The sequence below is a fragment of the Delphinus delphis genome, chromosome 3 (genome assembly GCF_949987515.2).
Source record: "Delphinus delphis chromosome 3, mDelDel1.2, whole genome shotgun sequence".
NCBI classification, from domain to species: Eukaryota; Metazoa; Chordata; class Mammalia; order Artiodactyla; family Delphinidae; genus Delphinus; species Delphinus delphis.
Genome location: NC_082685.1, coordinates 15940279 through 15960636, shown reverse-complemented (window position 1 = coordinate 15960636; position 20358 = coordinate 15940279).

The window sequence follows — 20358 nt, the reverse complement described above, 5'->3', positions numbered from 1 at the left end:
GAGTTCACCCCAATACTCTTACCTCGTTTACATTTAATTTTTCATCATATCAAGTTATTTTTCTTGCTGACAAATTTGCAACAGAAATAATATGAACTTATTTGATTTCAGTAAACTTAGGTACAATTAAAGTATTATACTTAACATTGATGACTATAAAAACATGTCTATCTAAATTAAACCTACAATCTTGAACTTGTTTTTATTCATTAAAAATTAGTCCTAGATCACATGATCTTTTAAAAATTTGGGTTAGTTTCCGTTGTACTTAGAAATGTTTTATTTGTAAGCACTTACTTTCCTTTAAGCCAACTAAATAGAACCCATTTACAAATTAATTTTTACATGAGGTCAGACAGAACCAGAGATTTTGTAGCTTCATTTAAAAACTTGTTTAATGGGGACAGTGTTTCAGTATAGGAAGGTGAAAAAGGGGAAGGGGGAAGGGATAAATTAGGAGTTTGGGATTAAAATATACACACCACTATGTAGAAAATAGATAACCAACTAGGGCCTATTGTATAGCACAGGGAACTCTACTCAATATCTTGTAATAGCCTATAATGGAAGAGAATATAAAAAGGAATATATATGTATAACTGAATCACTTTGCTGTACACCTGAAACTAACACAACATTGTAAATCAACTATATTTCAAAAACATTTTTAAACTAAAAAAGAAAAAAACTTAGTCATGAACCATATATTTTAATATAAAACGTATTAGTTTATAAATAACAGTTGGAATAAGTTAAGTTTACTCACTCAAGTTTAAAAGGATTCTTTTTTCTTAAAGTTCTACTAATTTAGCTAAGGCCATAGTCTCAGGCAATGTGGGCTGTGTTTGCATTTCAAGGACATGACATAAGAGTTATAACTCAGCAATACTTTTATTTTTTTAGGGTCAGGATTTTGAAAAGATACTTTATCAAGCCAGCTTTCTCTAAACATATATGCCAAAAAAAAAAAACAGTTTTGGAATATCAAAAGAGTGTCAAGTTGGCTGTTTTCCTCCAGTGTCTGAAGAATACTTTGGTCACGCAGTGTTAGAAAAAAAATCTTTTTTCTTTTCATGGAAGAACAGATGAAAAATTCCCAATGTGTAAGGTACACCCAATAGGACTACAAGATGGAACAGAGCTCTAATTATCCATTATTCTTATTTATGGTCAATATTACCAGAAACAGACCAGGACCAGATGAACCAATACTCAGCAGTCCCGCAGGGTCACAGTTCCCTAGCAAGAGAGTGGAGGATTGTCTACCTACCACTGCAGATGGGGGTACCAACAAGACTTGGTCCAACAAGGAGTTTTCCAGTTACCAATCAGGCAGCATCAGATGGTGAGGGACTCCTTGACCCAGAAGGAAAAGTCCAATTAAAGTGGCAGTAGGCTCATAACCAGATGACCAAATCTTATGCCTCTTTCCCCTAAAAGGAAACCTCCAATCAAGGCAACCAGTAAGTCAGAATACCCTGGTGTCATCACATGTGAGGTTCCACCAGTTACCAGAGACGTATCACAGACCAGACCAGGACCAGAGCCTTGTTTCTTTCACCCTGGAACTGAAAGCACTGTGGGCCAGTGATGCCTGGTCAGTGGCAGTGCTTGGGGCTGTCCCTGAGCCAAAGGTGCCCAGGCAGCTGCTGGACATGTTCTGAGAGCTTTTACTGTAACAGCGTGGTAGAGTGAGTCTGTTTTCCAAGGTTGGCAGAGATTGCAATGTCAATAACAAGCTAGGAAAATCTTACCCAGCTAAGAGATTGTGAACCTGGCTTTGCCACCCTTGATTCCTCCCCTGGGTCAGGAAGCAATGGCTGACAGGTGAGGAGAAGGGAAGGCAGGGATCACTTTTTAGTGAGCCCTTTGCAAGGCAGTGTGCTTTCACTTCAAATCAACCATGAGAGCTGGACTTAGTCTTCCTGAGTAAGAGGACCTCATCCAAAAAAACATGTGGATTTCTTCACCATTTGTAAACACTGAAGAGGAAGTAGGAGGCCTGTGGGTCTGGGCTGTACCTGTCCCTGAGATTCCAATGGGGATGTCAACGTGAGCCACTCCAACCCCTACCATGGTCCCTCCTATGTGAGGGACATTCACCACACCAGGGGCCTCTGCAGGACTGTAATTGTCTCACCTGAGTGTGTCTTTCCTACACTTTATAGTTCTCCTCAGCCAGCCCCAAGCTTATAATGGGGTCAGTGGGAGGAAGAAAGAGGGAGAAGCTAATTCTTTTCCTGTCCCTGCTGCAGCTGTCTCAGTTGGAGGAGGGACGGAGCCAGAGGAGGGGAGATTTCAATTCTGTGAGTCTGGAGACTGTTTATGAGACCAATTGGACTTTTGCTTACCTGAGTGGGACCAGGAGACAGGATATTTCCTGGGACATTCCTCCCCTCCTCCAACCAGGAAATGTGTGCTTTACCTCTGTGCATTTTAGAGACCTTATTGATGTCCAGGAATACCTGCCTTGTCCTGAACATGTGATGCCCTAAGGAGACCAAGATATGAGAGGCCTAGTCTTGTTAGTCACCACAGGTCAGTGCGCAACTGCACCAGAAAAGCTTAGCAAACATTTGCAGGGTAACAGAAGGACCACATCCATTTTCCACTTCAGCAACTGCTTTTATAGTTAAGCCAATTGTAGGGGGTTTTCAGGAGGAACTCAGCCTGAACACACAACAGCCTGAGGGCTTTAGGCAAGGCATTTAATGTCTGTCTTCCTTCCCTTTTCTCCTGTTCCCTGTTTTGCTTACCTGGATCCCCAGACTTAGTCTGGTCTCAGATGGAGGCCTGTCACTCAGCCTCTTGGTCAACAGTCTAGCCTACCCAGTGTCTGGTGGTGAAGGTCTGACCATGCACACATCACATAGGTTGAGGGTCTGCCAGGAGATGGAGGAACATGAGAGGAGGCGGTACAACCAAAAAATACTGAATTTCGCTGTCTTACTAGACCTTGTGAATTCCTTTGAACCCAATTCCAACCTGTTTCAGGCATCTGATAGACAGATTATCCTGAAAGCAGAACTCAAACCTAGAAAAGTTTTTCAAAGTGTGGCCCTAAAGTGCAATCATCCACTTTTTTATGTCTCTTGTAGACTCTGCCCAGATTCTACTTTGGGTTCTTACCTTGTGTGGGGAGAAGACCCCTTTGCAGAGGTTCACAGACCTCCAATGGGGCCAGTTAGGAGGCAGCTGCTGTGCTAGTATCCACTGAATAATTCCACTTGGTAGGTGCCCAGTAGTCACCATGACAGGTCTGTGTCACCTGTGGTCCTGAAGAAGGTTTATGTGATCACAGGGCACTTAGGAGAAGAAGGTCAGACTATGGACTGTGAGGTGTGCATTCAGGGCATCAGGTCCCAGCCTGCGTGCCGCTCAGACCAGAGAAGGAGCAGGTGTGCACTTGGTTCTCTTATTTCACTATTTCTTATCTTACTACTAAAGGTTTTCAGTGGCTGTCTGTGTGTGTCCATCTGTATCCACAGCTGGTTGTCAAGTTCATTGGTGAGCCTTCATCTTTGTCTTGCATTCCTTTGTACATGGAATGCCAGTGTCTCCTGTCCCTGCCTCCTCCCTTAATGATTTCTCAGTCTTTCTTCCTCCATAGCATTGATTGTCTCTATATGTCAGACAGAGTATTTCTCTCATGTCCTCAAACTATGGAAGAAGGGAAAGATTCATGACTGACTGCAGATAAGAGAATATACGCAGCATCAATATGGAGAGAACTGAGATGTTTTTCTTTTTAAAATCTTTACTTCTCTAATATCATGATTACCTACACACTGAAAAACCATCCCCCAAAATAGAGCATCTTCAATAACTATACCTCCTATTTACTCACATGCCCTGTCACCAGCTCTTGGGTAACAATGTCATGAAGTATGTATTTATGTTTCTTCTTTTCATTTGTTGTCTTATCACTAACATATACAGCCCTAAACAATATCTTGTTGAGTTCACCTGAAGCTTTATTTAAAGGTCATTTTACTGGTTCTTAATTTAAAAACTCCACATTATACTATTAATATTTATTTATCTATGTATAGCTATGGCTCATTCCTTTCAATGCTGCAGAGCTCAATTTATTTATCTCTTCTCTGTCAATGGCTATCTTCTCCTTCCTCACAATTATGAAGACTGCTATTAGGAACACTTTTTTACACGTCCCTTGTACATTTTTCATAGTGACTTATAGGTACCCTCTTAGGAGTGGAAATGCTGGGTTCCAAGGTTCATGAATGTGCAATTTTATACAATTAAGCCATATTGCTTTTCCAAAGTGATTGTATTGATTTACATTCCCAGCAGCCATGTTTCAGAGATACTGTTGATCCACATTCTCATCAATACTCAGTGTTGTCCAACTTTTATTTTTCTGATTGGATTGATGTACAATGTCATCTCGTTGTGCATAGATTTGCATTTTCCTCATTAATAAGGAGACTGCTAAACCTCTGTGTGCCTACTGGCCACACGTGTTTTTGTTTTTGTTTTTTTCTGAGAAAGGTCTCTCTATGTCTTTTGCCCACTTCCATCCTGGATTATTTCCCATCTTTTTAGCAACTTCTAAAATTTTTTAAATACCTCCTTTCCATAGATCCTTAGTTGACAACATTTGTGCAAACATCTTCTCCAGATTTGTGGACCCTTTAAACTTTCATTAGGCATTTCTTTTCATGAACTTTTTTTTCTTTTCATGAGCTATTCATTTTAATGTAGTCAGAAGCACTCCTTTTGTCAGTCTTTTTTGTACAGTTATCATCTGGATATCTCATATAAGAAATTTTTATGTACCCTAAGATTCACTATATTTTCTCCTAGAGTATTCCATTTGAAGTTTAAGTCTTTACTCTCCTTTTGGAGTTGATTGTCAAAAGTGATATAGATAGAGAATTAGGGCTTCCCTGGTGGCGCAGTGGTTGAGAGTCCACCTGCCGATGCAGGGGACACGGGTTCGTGCACCAGTCCAGGAAGATCCCACATGCCGTGGAGCGGCTAGGCCTGTGAGCCATGGCCGCTGAGCCTGCGCGTCCGGAGCCTGTGCTCCACAACAGGAGAGGCCACAACAGTGAGAGGCCCGCGTATCGCAAAAAAAAAAAAAAAAAAAAAAGTGATATACATAGAGAATCAGTAACCTTTTTCCATATGGATAACTAGTTTGTCCAGCTCCATTTACTAGACAGTGCCTTCTCTACCCACTAACACGTTATGTACTTCTCCCATTCAACAGAATTTCATTCATGCCAGAGTCTAACACAGGGCTCTGTGCCAGGACCCAACTATAGTATTAAAGGATACTTTGTTTATTTTTATAATGTATGAAATACACATGATAATACGCCATGTACCTTATGGGAAACCCTCTCATTTCTTCTTCTTCTAAAGAAACTTTGGTCTTTTCCCCTTGTTCTTCCATATAAATTTAAGGATCCAGGTTCCTTCCTCCCTCTCTGTGTCCCCCTCCTTGCTGTCTTGCCTTGTGTCCCCAGAGCCCCTTCTGATAGTTTGGTTCACTCATCAGATGTGACCCCATGACCCAACAGAGTGATCCATGCCCATTCAAGTATAAGTCTCCTAACAATGAAAGATCAGAAAGACAAAGAAAATTTAGAGAAATGCTTCTCCCTCATTCACTGGAAGCTTTGAAAAGTTGCTCACAGCCTTCCTCCTTCCATGTCCTCTGTACTCCCCTAGGTGTCTTGGCTAGGTGACCTCCCAGGGGTCCTCAGAGACCGGCCTTTCCTGACCCCTAGTACCTCTCTGCCCTCTCCTTACTCACTGAGCCTCTGGAAGTCACACTCTTGTATTTTTCTTTTTTGGGGAAATGCTTGTGCTGTAGAGAAGGATGTAAATATGGTTGCTATGGTTTCATTCTCATTTCCTGGAAATGTGGGTTCTGAACTCTCAACCAGATCTTCTTGCAAGAGGGGTGCAAGTCAGGGGCTGTTGTACTCCCTGCTGCCTCCCACCCTGGGTCTCATTTCCCAGGCAGGACAGAGGTTTGCCAGTCCTTGCTCTCTACCGTGTCTGCATTTCCCTCGATGAGAAGAGGTCTGTGGAGTGTCCTGTGCTAGGGGCTGCAGGGAGCACTTCACCAGACTCAACATTTTCTGCTGTTTTAGTGGAAACATTCCAATCTGATCTCTGACACCAGAAATGTCTTTCCTCTCTGACACTGGTAAGTAAGCAAACTCTTTGCACTTGCAGTGATGGGATGCTTGTTTTGTGTTTGGAGGCCTGAGAGGTAGCCTTGGCTGGTGGAGAGCTGTGGTTTGGTGCAGAAGGCCTGGTCATCCTTTTCAGGTGGTTAAGAGAGTGAGGGAGGGCTAAGAACTGCCCAGGGCTAGGGCAATAGTGGTGAGAATGGGAGGAGTCACTGGATTCTGGATACATTTGTTTAGGTTGCAGGATTGAGGATGTGAAGTGTGAGAGAAGATTATGCGGACAGCCCCATGTGCAAATGAGGGGTGGCATTGATATTACCTGAAAGGGATAAGACAAGGGAAGAGAGGGATGGGGGCTTGAGACAGGTTTGGTCTTGTTCAGTTACTAAAGATCACCCTAGACATACAAGCGGGAGATGTTGTATAAACAATGGGATATTTGGGTCTGAGGTCAGAGGAGAGGCCAGCGGCAGAGATATAAATTTGGGAGTTGCCAGCACGTAGGTGGTGCTGGACAACATGGGACAGGTTAAGGAACTTAAAGGTGCAGCAGGGCTGGGACTGAGTCTGTCATAGGGTCAGGTAATCAAGGCTTATGTATTCATTCTGACCTAAAGAGCTGAGGCTCGGGGTCTAGGACTTCAGAGCAGAGGAAGACAATTCACAGGGTAATGGGAAGAGCAAATGCTTGGTAAACAAGTATTTGCCTTGCCATGTAGAAACAATGGGACACAGAGAGGAACGCGAACATATAGACCTTGGTAAATTTCCCAGTCTACATGCCTAGCTCATATTCTTTTTAGTTACCTCTGGTGACAGCTCCCTTCTCGGAACAAGCCCGCCATCTAAATGCTTTTAAGTATTTAAGGGGGAGGTAAAAGGAAAACTTTCTGAGTCTTCTGTTCCTTAGAAATAACCAACCCCAAACAATCCTTACACCAGAGAAACATTTTGGAGTGGCAATACGTGCTCCCCTACACTGGTCACTCTTCTGATTTTTCTTTCACATTCAAAATGAAATGGCTTCTCATTGTTCAATTTGTTACTGAATTGCTTGCCTGGACCCTAGCCTGGGTGAGACCCCTTGAATAGCACAAGCTTTATTCAAGGGCTAAAGAAGGGAGAAGCAGCAACTTGGCTTGCAAATCAACTTCTCAACCCAATTTGGGTGGAGATACCATATGTTTTGGAGGGTTGAGGTGAACAGGAGGGAACTGGAAAGAGAGGGAGGAATATTCATTACTTACCAGAGAACAAGGATGTGGTTTGGATGGGAAACTGAGGCAACACTCCTTTTCAGTCCTTGTATGGGCTTTTCCGGTTGTTGTTATGGCGATAGTCAACTGTCCTGTTGCTGGTGGATGTGTCATTTAGCATACTAATGCATTACAATGAGCATGTAATGAGGCTCAAGGTCCGCTGGAAGTCAAATCTTTTGCCATCTTGGGCCTAGTTGGTTCTAACCAGATCTTGTATTTTTCTTTGCAGCTTCCTCCAGAAACTTAGATAAGAGCAATTGGTTTCCATTCAAGGGAGGGGCAGGGATAGGATTCTGGGGGACCAGTCTGGAGTGCGGAGTTGATGAGAGACGTGTGCGATGTGTATGCAAACCTAGAAGTTGTCGGTGGGTATACGGAACAAGTACGCTTCCTTAAGGCTGCACATCTCGCCTCTCTTTAGGGTTCCCAAGGGGAGACGTTGTTTGTAAAGGGCTGTTGGGAAGGCTGTGCTTAGCCCCTGGATTGGCTAGTTTCTTCTAGGGAAATGACGGGAGTGCCCGTTTTCAAATTACCTTGTTTTCGTGACTCTAAATCCCTCCTTGACAATCTCTCTCTCCTTTTCCTAAGCCCATTACTCTCCCCATCACAGACCACCACAGTCTTTTCAATTTAACATAGTTCTCCACAATTCATCTTCGGTATGTTTATCGGTGTATATTAATGTATACATGTATCCATGAGAACTATATAGTAAAGCTATATGTGGATCCCTTAAGGTGTCCACAAAAGGGATTGAGCTTAAAGTCTGTGTTATAATAAAAATACCTATTTGGTCTTTGTCTGCAATTCCTGGAAGGAGCTCCTAAAACCCTTGAAATTTCCAGAGTGATAGGAATTTCTTTTTTAAGCTAATGAGATGACTGGGGTGGGGAGACGACAGAGCATCAGGATGGGGGCTGGGGGCCAGAAAGACCAAGCCAGAGTTAGGGGGTTGGAACTTTCAGCCCCTTCCTTCCTTTCCTTCCCCACAACCTCCAGGGAGGGGAGGAGGGCTGGAGATTGAGTTCAGTCATCAATGGTCAATGGCTTAATCAACCATGCCTGTGTAACGAAACCCCTAACAAGATCAGTTTCTGACTTTCTAAACTCAATATTATTGGGGGCATCTATGTGGACGCTCATATGTCTACTTTATTTTTTCTGACACAGCAGTCAGTCAAATGTATATCCCACTATTTATTAATTATAAAAAGGACATGGTATTACCTAGAATACAGGCAAAGCTGCTGTAAAAGAGGGACCCAAACACGGAGATGCAGTACCAGGGAAGCCTTACCCTCCCTCTGAGGGCAGTGCAGAGGGGAGCAGACTGCACAGCCGGGTGCTGGTTTCGTCTTGGTCTGGTAGAGCTCAGGCCCGGCCCATCTTCACAATCCACCATCTCCATGCCCTTGTCCCCATCTGTGTGCTTGTCTCTAGGGGAAAAATCTAATCTTCTCTGATTATCACATCAAGCTTGGCCCACATTTCACTTGGTTCTCTCACTCCTTTGTCTCTCCCCTGGAAACTAAGCTCTATGAAATCAAGGATTTCTATTCCTGGAGCTCCAGGGCTGGGACAGTGCCTGGCACAGAGCAGACACTCAATAAGAATTTGATTAGAGAATAAAGGAAAGAATAGAGAATGATTTTGCTTAGAGAATAAAGGGAGGATTTGCTTCTAGGATAAAGAAGTAAAGGGAGGACGAATTTGACAGTTCACATGCTGTTTTCATTCCCCCTGTGATTGCTTTGAGCTTATTGAGACCCCCTTTGTAAGCAAGTGATAGTTTCTGAAGATATGATCTCAATATTGCTGATACTATGTTTTCACAAATCACAGAGCCTTCATGGTAGACGGGAGGAAAGGCTAGGTTTTAGCCCGTAGAGTGAGATGGGATACAAATATCCTTAAACACAGTTATTCTCTGTTTAATCAGTTAAATGGAGGCCACACAGAGTCTCAAGTTAATAACTGTGGTTTTTAGTCAGTCTCAATGTGAGCCATGGATACAGGACTTTTCAGTAAGCTCAGAGCCATTCACAGCACCAGTGTCATCTTTGACACCACTTGAGAGCTAAGCCTCCATTAAATTTTTCTTGAAATAGTAGGATTGGTCACCATCTAACAGTTTGTTCATAAACTAACATGTGGATACATCAATTTAACGTAAATTTTAAATTTGGTTCAGCCACTATGGAGAACAGTATGGATGTTCCTTAAAAAACTATAAATAGAGCTACCATATGATCCTGCAATCCCACTCCTAGGCATATATTCAGAGATAAACATAATTTGAAAAGATACATGCACCCCAGTGTTCATAACGGCACTATTTACAATAGCCTAGACACGGAAGCAACCTAGATGTCCATCAACAGATGAGTGGATAAAGATCTGGTATATATACACAATGGAATATTACTCAGCCATAAAAATGAATGAAATAATGCCATTTGCAGCAACATGTATGGACTTAGAAATGATCACACTAAGTGAAGTAAGCCAGACAAAGACAAAACATCGTATGATATCACTTATAAGTGGAATCTAAAAAATGGTACAAATGAACTTATTTACAAAACAGAAATAGACTCACAGACATAAAAAATAAACTTATGGTTACCAGAAGGGAAAGGGTGGGAGGGATAAATTAGGAGTTTGGGATTAAAATATACACACTACTATATACAAAATAGGTAACCAACAAGGACCTACCGTATAGCACAGAGAATTATAGTCAATATCTTGTAATAGCCTATAAGGGAAGAGAATGTAAAGAAAGACTATATATTCATATACATATGTATAACTAAATCACTTTACTATACACCTGAAAGGAACACAACATTGTAAATCAACTATACTTCAATAAAAAAATTTTTAAATAAATTTTACAACAAGCAGACAGAAAGTGACATGTGGAGAAATCCCTAATTTCACAGGACTGCTCCATGATTGTTTCTAGGTGAAGGTTTGGGCAATTGTCCACTCCTTCCCAACTGCTCCTAATGCTGGCTTTACATTCTCCCTCAGCCACGAGGAAACTGGGTCTAGAACAACCCAGCTGAACTCTGACCTAGCCAGAGGAAAGGCATTTCCTTTCTCAGAGTCCACCGGGCAAACCTCTGGGCTGTGCTTTGGCATGGGCATCCTTTCATGGCCACAATCTACAGAGGTTGCTTCCCCCTGCAGAGAGCCACTCGCCTCAGTCAGCTGCACATTTCTAACAAGCCCTGAGAAGGCTCAGTATCACCCAAGGGGCCCCCAGGCGAACTGTCCTGCAGGCTGCGCTGTATGTCCTCATGATCACATGCCCATCACCAACTTCCCTAAAATATATCAAAATTTATTTTTCCCCTCTGAACTCACTTGCTTCTCCTGTGAGCCCGACGAGATGGATCTTTTATTTAACTTTATATAATTTATATTTTACTGAGATTATAATTGACACATAATATTCAGATGTACAACATAATGATTTGATATTTTGTATATTGCAAAATGATCACCGCATTGTCACCACACAGGTACAATTTTTTCCTTTGTTGAGAACTTTTAAGATCTAGTCTCTTAGCAGCTTTCCAATACATATACAGTATTATTCACTATAGTCACCATGCAGCACATTACATAGCCATGGTTTATTTATTTTATTACTGGAAGTGTGTACCTTTTGACCACTTTCACCCAATTTTACTGGCCCTGTAGTGACCATCCCAGGTCTGTTCTCAGACTCCTGTCCTGACAAAGGCTCACGTGATCACAGGGGACCTAGGACCAGAATGTCTGACTGTGAGTTATGCATTCAAGGGCATCAGGCCTCAGCCCACACTGGGCACTGTGGCCACTCCAGCCCAGAGCCTATCAAATGGGATGCCAGACTCAGAGTGACCCTCACCATGGGGAGCAGCCCAACCCTGGGGAACCCGGGAATGGGTGGAGCTTTCTGTCACCCACCACAAATGTCCTCATCACTGCAAGCGTCCCCTAGATTTAGTGGTATTTTTTATTTTACTACTAAGATCTTTAATTGAGTGTCTATAAGTGTTCATCTGCATCCACAGCTAGTTGTCAAGTTCATTTGTGAGCTTGTGTCTTTGCCCTGCAGTTCTTTCTACCTGGAATGCCAGTCTCTCTTGTGCCCACCTCCTCCCTTAAGGATTCCTCAATTTTTCTCCCATCATAATATTGTCTCTACACGTCAGATCAAATATTTCTCTGATGTCCCTAAACTAAGGCAGGAGGGAGAGATATATGACTGACTGCTGACAAAAGAATATATATACATTTGGAAAATACTTAGATTAAAAAAAAAAGAAAAGAAAACACTTTAATTATATGTATAATATAATGATCACCTACACAGTGAACAACCATGCCCAGAAATAGAACATCTTCCATGACTTATACCTACTAATGTGTTCCTATTTATTCCATGGTCTGTCACCAGCCCTTGGGTAACAACTTCATGAAGTATTAATTTATGATTCCTTTCTTTCATTCATTGTGTTATCACTTACATATGCATGCCTAAACAATATTTTGTTGTATTTTCTTGAATATTTCTTTAAAGAGTATTCTACTTTTTACCTCCTATTTTTTCTACTAGTTCTACTAAATTCTATTTATTTTAAACAGTACTGTGTTACTAAGATTTATTTATAAAAATGGATCCTTCCTTTCAATGCTGTAGAGCTCAATTTATTTATCCATTCTCTGCAATGTCTATCCTCTCCTTTTTCACAATTATGAAGACTGCTATTAGAAACACTTTTTACATGTCCCCTGTAAATTTTTGCATAGGGACTCATAGGAGCTATCGTAGGCGTGCAAATGTTCCAAGGTGCATGAATGTACACTTTTACACAGTTAAGCCATAATGTTTTTCCAAAGTGATTGTATTAATTTACATTCCCAGTAGCTATATTTCAGAAATCCTATTGATCCACATTCTCCCTAATACTCCAGTTGAATTGAAGTACAATGTCATCTCATTGCACACAGATTTGCATTTGCCTCATTACTCAGGAGTCTGGTAAACATTTTTTTTAACATCTTTATTGGAGTATAATTACTTTACAATGGTGTGTTCGTTTCTGCTTTATAACAAAGTGAATCAGCTATACATATATATATATATCCCCATATCTCCTCCCTCTTGTGTCTCCCTCCCACCCTCCCTATCCCACCCCTCTAGGTGGTCACAAAGCACCGAGCTGATCTCCCTGTGCTATGCGGCTGCTTCCCACTAGCTAGCTATTTTACATTTGGTAGTGTATATATGTCCATGACACTTTCTCACTTCGTCCCAGCTTACCCTTCCCCCTCCCTGTGTCCTCAAGTCCATTCTCTACGTCTGCGTCTTTATTCCTGTCCTGCCCCTAGGTTCTTCATAACCTTTTTTTTTTTTTTGTAGATTCCGTATATATGTGTTAGCATACGGTATTTGTTTTTCTCTTTCTGACTTACTTCACTCTGTATGACAGTCTCTAGGTCCATCCACCTCACTACAAATAACTCAATTTCGTTTCTTTTAATGGCTGAGTAATATCGCATTGTATATATATGCCACATCTTCTTTATCCATTCATCTGTCGATGGACACTTAGGTTGCTTCCATGTCCTGGCTCTTGTATTAGAGCTGCAATGAACACTGGTACATGACTCTTTTTGAATTATGGTTTTCTCAGGGTATATGCCCAGTACTGGGATTGCTGGGTCATTGCTGTGTTTAGTTTTCTAAGGAACCTCCATACTGCTCTCCATAGTGGCTGTATCAGTTTACATTCCCACCAACAGTGTAAAAGGGCTCCCTTTTCTCCACACCCTCTCCAGCATTTATTGTTTGTAGATTTTTTGTTGATGGCCATTCTGACTGGTGTGAGGTGATACCCCATTGTAGTTTTGATTTGCATTTCTCTAATGATTAGTGATTTGCATTTCTCTAATGATTAGTGATGTTGAGCATCCTTTCACGTGTTTGTTGGCAATCTGTATATCTTCTTTGGAGAAATGTTTATTTAGGTCTTCTGCCCATTTTTGGATTGGGTTGTTTGTTTTTCTGATATTGAGCTGCATGAGCTGCTTGTAAATTTTGGAGATTAATCCTTTGTCTGTTGCTTCATTTGCAAGTATTTGCTCCCATTCTGAGGGTTGTCTTTTGGTCTTGTTTATGGTTTCCTTAGCTGTGCAAAAGCTTTGAAGTTTCATTAGGTCCCATTTGTTTATTTTTGTTTTTATTTCCATTTCTCTAGGAGGGGGGTCAAAAAGGATCTTGCTGTGATTTATGTCATAGAGTGTTCTGCCCGTGTTTTCCTCTAAGAGTTTTATAGGGTCTGGCCTTACATTTAGGTCTTTAATCCATTTTGAGTTAATTTTGTATGGTGTTAGGTGTTTTTTTTGTTTTTTTTCTAAAAGGTTTAACTCTATATTTGGTCTGTGCAGGGGCTGCGACAGGGCCTGGGGGCCTCGTCACCCGTCACGTTCCCCTGACACCAGGCCACCTGGGCCACTAGACCCGGTGCCACCCCAGCTCAACCGCACCCCCCACGGAGGGCGGGGACAGCCTGTTCGCTCTCAGCCAGACGCTGCACCCAGTGCTGAAGCCCCGTCAGGGGCCACCGCGGAGGCTCTGTCCTCTTCCCTAGGCGGCCGGTTTTTTTAACAATTTTTTTTTTTTTTTTTTTTTTTTGTGGTACGCGGGCCTCTCACTGCTGTGGCCTCTCCTGTTGTGGAGCACAGGCTCCGAACCCGCAGGCTCAGCGGCCATGGCTCACGGGCCCAGCCGCTCTGCGGCATATGGGATCTTCCCAGACCGGGGCACGAACCCGTGTCCCCTGCATCGGCAGGCGGACTCTCAAACAATGCACCACCAGGGAAGCCCTAGGCGGCCGTTTTTAAACGCAGCAAGCTCAGGTGGATGCAGGCTGCGTGCACAGCCAGGCGGGGAAAAGGCACGCTCTGCCCTGAGAGGATGGTACGGCCCCAAACAGGTCCCTGATAAAACGTAAGAAAAACACTTGTGAAAATGTACCCATGTGTATGGTGGGTATGGTGTTAGGGAGTGTATGGTGTTATGTGTATGGTGTGAGGGAGTGCTCTAATTTCATTCTTTTACATGTAGCTGTCCAGTTTTCCCAGAACCACTTATTGAAGAGGCTGTCTTTTCTCCATTGTATATTCTTGCCTCCTTTATCAAAGATAAGGTGACCATATGTGCATGGGTTTATCTCTGGGCTTTCTATCCTGTTCCATTGATCTATATTTCTGTTTTCGTGCCAGTATCATACTGTCTTGATTATTGTAGCTTTGGAGTATAGTCTCAAGTCCAGGCGCCTGATTCCTCCAGCTCAGTTTTTCTTTCTCAAGATTGCTTTGGCTATTCAGGGTCTTTTGTGTTTCCATACAAATTGTGAAATTTTTTGTTCTAGTTCTGTAAAAAATGCCATTGGTAATTTGATAGGGATTGCATTGAATCTGTAGATTGCTTTGGGTAGTATAGTCATTTTTACAATGTTGATTCTTCCAATCCAAGAACATGGTATATCTCTCCATCTGTTTGTATCACCTTTAATTTCTTTCATCAATGTCCTATAGTTTTATACATACAGGTCTTTTGTCAGATTTTTCATCATTAGTGTATAGGAATGCAAGAGATTTCTGTACATTAATTTTGTATCGTGCTACTTTACCAAATTCATTGATTAGCTCTGGTAGTTTTCTGTTAGCATCTTTAGGATTCTCTATGTATAGTATCATATCATCTGCAAACAATGACAGTTTTACTTCTTCTTTTCCGATTTGGATTCCTTTTATTTCTTTTTCTTCTCTGATTGCTGTGGCTAAAACTTCCAAAACTATGTTGAATAATAGTGGTGAGAGTGGACAACCTTGTCTTGTTCCTGATCTTAGAGGAAATGGTTTCCATTTTTCACCATTGAGAACGATGTTGGTTGTGGGTTTGTCATATATGGCCTTTATTATGTTGAGGTAAGTTTCCTCTATGCCTACTTTGTGGAGGGTTTATATAATAAACGGGTGTTGAATTTCGTCAGAAGCTTTTTTTGCATCTATTGAGATGATCATATGGTTTTTCTGCTTCAATTTGTTAATATGTTTTATCGCATTGATTGATTTGCGTATACTGAGGAATCCTTGCATTCCTGGAATAAACCCCACTTGATCATGGTATATGATCCTTTTAATGTGCTGTTGGATTCTGTTTGCTAGTATTTTGTTGAGGATTTTTGCATCTATGTTCATCAGTGATATCGGCCTGTAGTTTTCTTTCTTCGTGACATCTTTGTCTGGTTTTGGTATCAGGGTGATGGTGGCCTTGTAGAATGAGTTTGGGAGTGTTCCTCCCTCTGCTATATTTTGGAAGAGTTTGAGAAGTATACGTGTTATCTCTTCTCTAAATGTTTGATAGAATTCGCCTGTGATGTCATCTGGTCCTGGGCTTTTGTTTGTTGGAAGATTTTTAATCACAGTCTCAATTTCAGTGCTTGTAATTTGTCTGTTTATATTTTCTATTTCTTCCTTGTTCAATCCTGGAAGGTTGTGCTTTCCTAAGAATTTCCATTTCTTCCAGGTTGTCCATTATATTGGCATATAGTTGTTTGTAGTATTTCTTCCAGGTTGTCCATTATATTGGCATATAGTTGTTTGCAGTAATCCTTCATGATCCTTTGTATTTCTGCAGTGCCAGTTGATATCTCTCCATTTTCATTTCTAATTCTATTGATCTGAGTCTTCTCCCTTTTTTTCTTGATGAGTCTGGCTAATGGTTTATAAATTTTATTTATCTTCTCAAAGAACCAGCTTTTAGTTTTATTGATCTTTGCTATTGTTTCCATCATTTCTTTTTCATTTATTTCTGATCTGATCTTTATGATTTCTTTCCTTCTGCTAACTTTGGGGGTTTTTTTTCTTCTTTTTATAATTGTTTTTGGTGTAAGGTTCAGTTGTTTATTTGAGATGTTTCTTGTTTCTTGAGGTAGGATTGTATTGCTATAAAGTTCCCTCTTACAACTGCTTTTGCTGCATCCCATAGGTTTTGGGTCATCATGTTTTCATTGTCATTTGTTTCTAGGTATTTTTTGATTTCCTCTTTGATTTCTTCAGTGATCTTTTGGGTATTTAGTAGTGTATTGTTTAGCTTCCATGAGTTTGTATTTTTTACAGACTTTTTCCTGTAATTCGTATGTAGTCTCATAGCGTTGTGGTCAGAAAAGATACTTGATGTGATTTTAATTTTCTTAAATTTACTAAGGCTTGATTTGTGTCTCATGTTATGATCTATCCTGGAGAAGTTCCTTTAGCATTTGTTGTAGAGCTGGTCTGGTGGTGCTGAATTCTCTTAGCTTTTGCTTGTCTGTAAAGCTTTTGATTTCTCTGTTGAATCTGAATGAGATCCTTGCTGGTTATAGTAATCTTGGTTGTAAGTTTTTCCCGTTCATCACTTTGAATATATCATGCCACTCCCTTCTGGCCTGCAGAGTTTCTGCTGAAAAATCAACTGATAACCTTACGGGGATTCCCTTGTATGTTACTTGTTGCTTTTCCCTTGCTGCTTTTAATATTTTTTCTTTGTATTTAATTTTTGTTAGTTTGAGTAATATGTGTCTCAGTGTGTTTCTCCTTGGGTTTACTTGTATGGGACTCTCTGTTCTTCCTGTACCTGGCTGACTATTTCCTTTCCCACTTTAGGGAAGTTTTCAACTATAATCTCCTCAAATATTTTCTCAGACACTTTCTCTTTCTCTTCTTCTTCTGGGGCCCCTATAATTCTAATGTTGCTATGTTTAATGCTGTCCCAGAGGTCTCTGAGACTGTCCTCATTTCTTTTCATTCTTTTTATTTATTCTGTCCCACTTTATTTATTTCCACCATTCTATCTTCCAGCTCACTTATCCATTCTGCTTCAGTTATTCTGCTATTGATTCCTTCTAGTGTATTTTTCTTTTCAGTTACTGTATTGTTCATTTCTTTTTTTCGTCTTTAGTTCTTCTATGTCCTTGTTAAACATTTCTTGTATCTTCTTCATCCGTGCCTCCATTCAATTTCTAAGATCTTGGATCATATTTACTATCATTACTCTGAATTCTTTTTCCATTAGATTACCTATTTCCTCTTCATTTTTTGTCTTGTGGGTTTTTACCTTGCTCCTTCATCTGCAAAATATTTTTCTGTTATCCCATTTTGTTTAACTTACTCTGTTTGTGGTCTCCTTTCTACAGGTTGCAGGGTTGTATTTCCTCTTGCTTCTGGTGTCTGCGCCCTGGTGGGTGAGGTGGGTCAAGGGGCTTGTGTAAGCTTCCTGATTGGAGGGACTGGTGCCTATGTTCTGGTGGGTAGAGCTGGTTCTTCTCTTTCTGGGGGCCAGTGCCACAACAGAGGGTGTGTTTTGGGTGTCTGTGAGCTTAGTACAACTTTAGGCAGCCTGTCTGCTAATGGGTGGGGCTGTGTTCCTGTCTTGCTGATTGTTTGGCCTGAGACATCCAGCACTGGAGCTTGCAGGCTGTTGTGAGGAGCTGGGTCTTGGTGCTGAGATAGGACCTCTGGGAAAGCTCACACCAATTGATATTACCTGTGGCCAGGAATTCTCTGGTGGTCCAGCAGCCTGGACTCAGCACTCCCACCATGGGGGTTCAGGCTTGACCCCTGGCCAGGGAACAAAGACCCTCCAAGCTGTGTGGTATGGCAAATAAATAAATAAATAAAATAACAAACAAAGAGACAAACAAAACCCAAGACAAATAATAAAAACAAACTAAACAAACAAAAACAGAAAAACAACAACAAAAAAGAAAAGAAAACAAACAGGAAAAACCCAAGACAAATACTAAAAACACAACCAAACAGAAACAACAAACAAACATACCACACAAAAAAGAAAACAAAAATCAAGCAAACAACTAAACACAAAGACCAAAACAAACAATAAAAACAAAAATAAAAAATAAAAAACAAAAAATTTTTAAAGCAAACCAAAAAACACACAAAAACGACAAAAAAGTTGAAAACAAAACAAATACAAAAAATTTTAAAACCCAAAAAACAAAGCAACAAGACAAGAAATAAATAAAAATAGAAAAATAAAAAATATATTAAAAATAAATAAATAAAACAACCACAGCAAAACAAAACAAAATCAAAAAGTAAAAATTTTAAAAATAAGAAAAAAAATTCCCTGGGACCTCTGCTATCAGTGTCCTTGACCTCACAGGAGCCACAGCCAACCCCCCGCCTCCCCACGACACCCACCAAGACCTCTACGTATGTGTCTAGACCCACTGTGGGTACTTTGGGGGCAGTTCAGACTCTGACCTGGCCCAACTCCAGCATGTATGTGCCACCAAAATCCACAGCTGCTAAAGCTAGACCAGTCTCAGTTGTGAGAACACTCATTGTCCATTCATATATTCAGCAGACGCTGGGTTTACCAGGCCAATCATTTGGGTTTAATCCATGGCTTGTACAGTGGTGCCAAGAGATTTTAGTTCCTCTTCCTTAGTTGCACAGCTGCTGAGCTTGGGGCTCACCTTTGGTTTTGGCCCCACCTCTGCATGTGGGTCACCCTCAGGCCTCTCTTCCCTGCCCAGGCGAGAAGGGGTCAAAGGCAGCAGATGACTGGGGCACACTTGCTTGCTTACGTGTGAGGGTCAAGAGGCTGCTACAGACAGGGGCATGCATGCTTTCTCAGGGAAGAGGGATAAGCCAGCCACGACTGGGGTGCACACACTCACTCCAATGGGATTCCCCCTCTAATGCCTGAGGAGGCAGGGGCTGGTTGGAGGCTGAGACAGACTGAGGCATGCTCGCTCTGGTGGAAATCTCTCGCAGTGCCTGCAGAGGCAGGCTGGCATGTGGGGAGAGAGTTTGCAGTGGTGGCTGCATCCCTTGTGCAGCATTCAACAATGGTCCCTTACTCCCAAGGCAGACATCACTTCCTCCAGGAGCATTCCCAGCTGTGGAATTCCTCACTCCTGACGCCTCAGGCTCTCTCCGTGCTGCCAATATCAGTCCTCTCTCTGGTCCACTCTCCACACTTCAGCACCCAGCCCCTGCCAGCATTGGCGGACAACCATCTCAGGCTGGGGCACCTAGGGCTGTGGCACAGACTGCCTGTGCAAGTCTCACTCTGTCCTGCCTGCCACAGACTGGCCTCTGTACTTTCTTACACTAGCCCCCAAAGTCCCCTCTCTATTTCAGCGTATCTCGCCACTGGTGAGGGTATCTCTCTGGGTGTGGTAACCCCTCCTTTCCTTCAGCTTCCCACCAAGGGTGTGGGTCCCATCCTGTTTCCTCTTTTCTTTTTCTTCCCTTTCTCCCCTTCGTCCTACCCAGTTATGCTGGATCTTTTCCTGTCCTTTTATGTCTCCTAGGCCCTCTGCTAGTGTTCAGCAGGTGCTCTGTGCAAATTTTTTCCACTTGTAGTAGTATTCTTGATGATGTATTTTGGGGGAGAGGTGAACCCCAGGTCCTCCTATTCTGCCATCTTGATCTCCTTGAATTACTACAGCTTTCAAATCAGGAAGTGTGATGCCTCTGTTTTGATTCTCTTTTTCATGATTGCTTTGGTTATTTGGGGTCTTTTGTTGGTTCCATACATATTTAGCATTTTTTTTCTATTTGTGTGATAAATGTCATAGGGCTATTTGATTTTGGATAGCTGAGACTGTCAGGAAAGCAAGTGATGAGGAAAAGTTGGTAAGAAGGTGTAGGCATGGCAAGAGAGACAGGTGGCAAGAAGCAGGAAGGCAAGGAAGTTCCCAAAGTTTACTTTCCTTCCAGTCACCCATTTCTGGTTCTGATCCCCATGCATCCCTCATGACCATTTCCAGTGGCCAAAGTCTGTGTTTCTCATTTCCACTCAGCCTCAAGTCAGTGTTTTTCAACTTGACCCTTCTCAGCTGCTCCTGCTC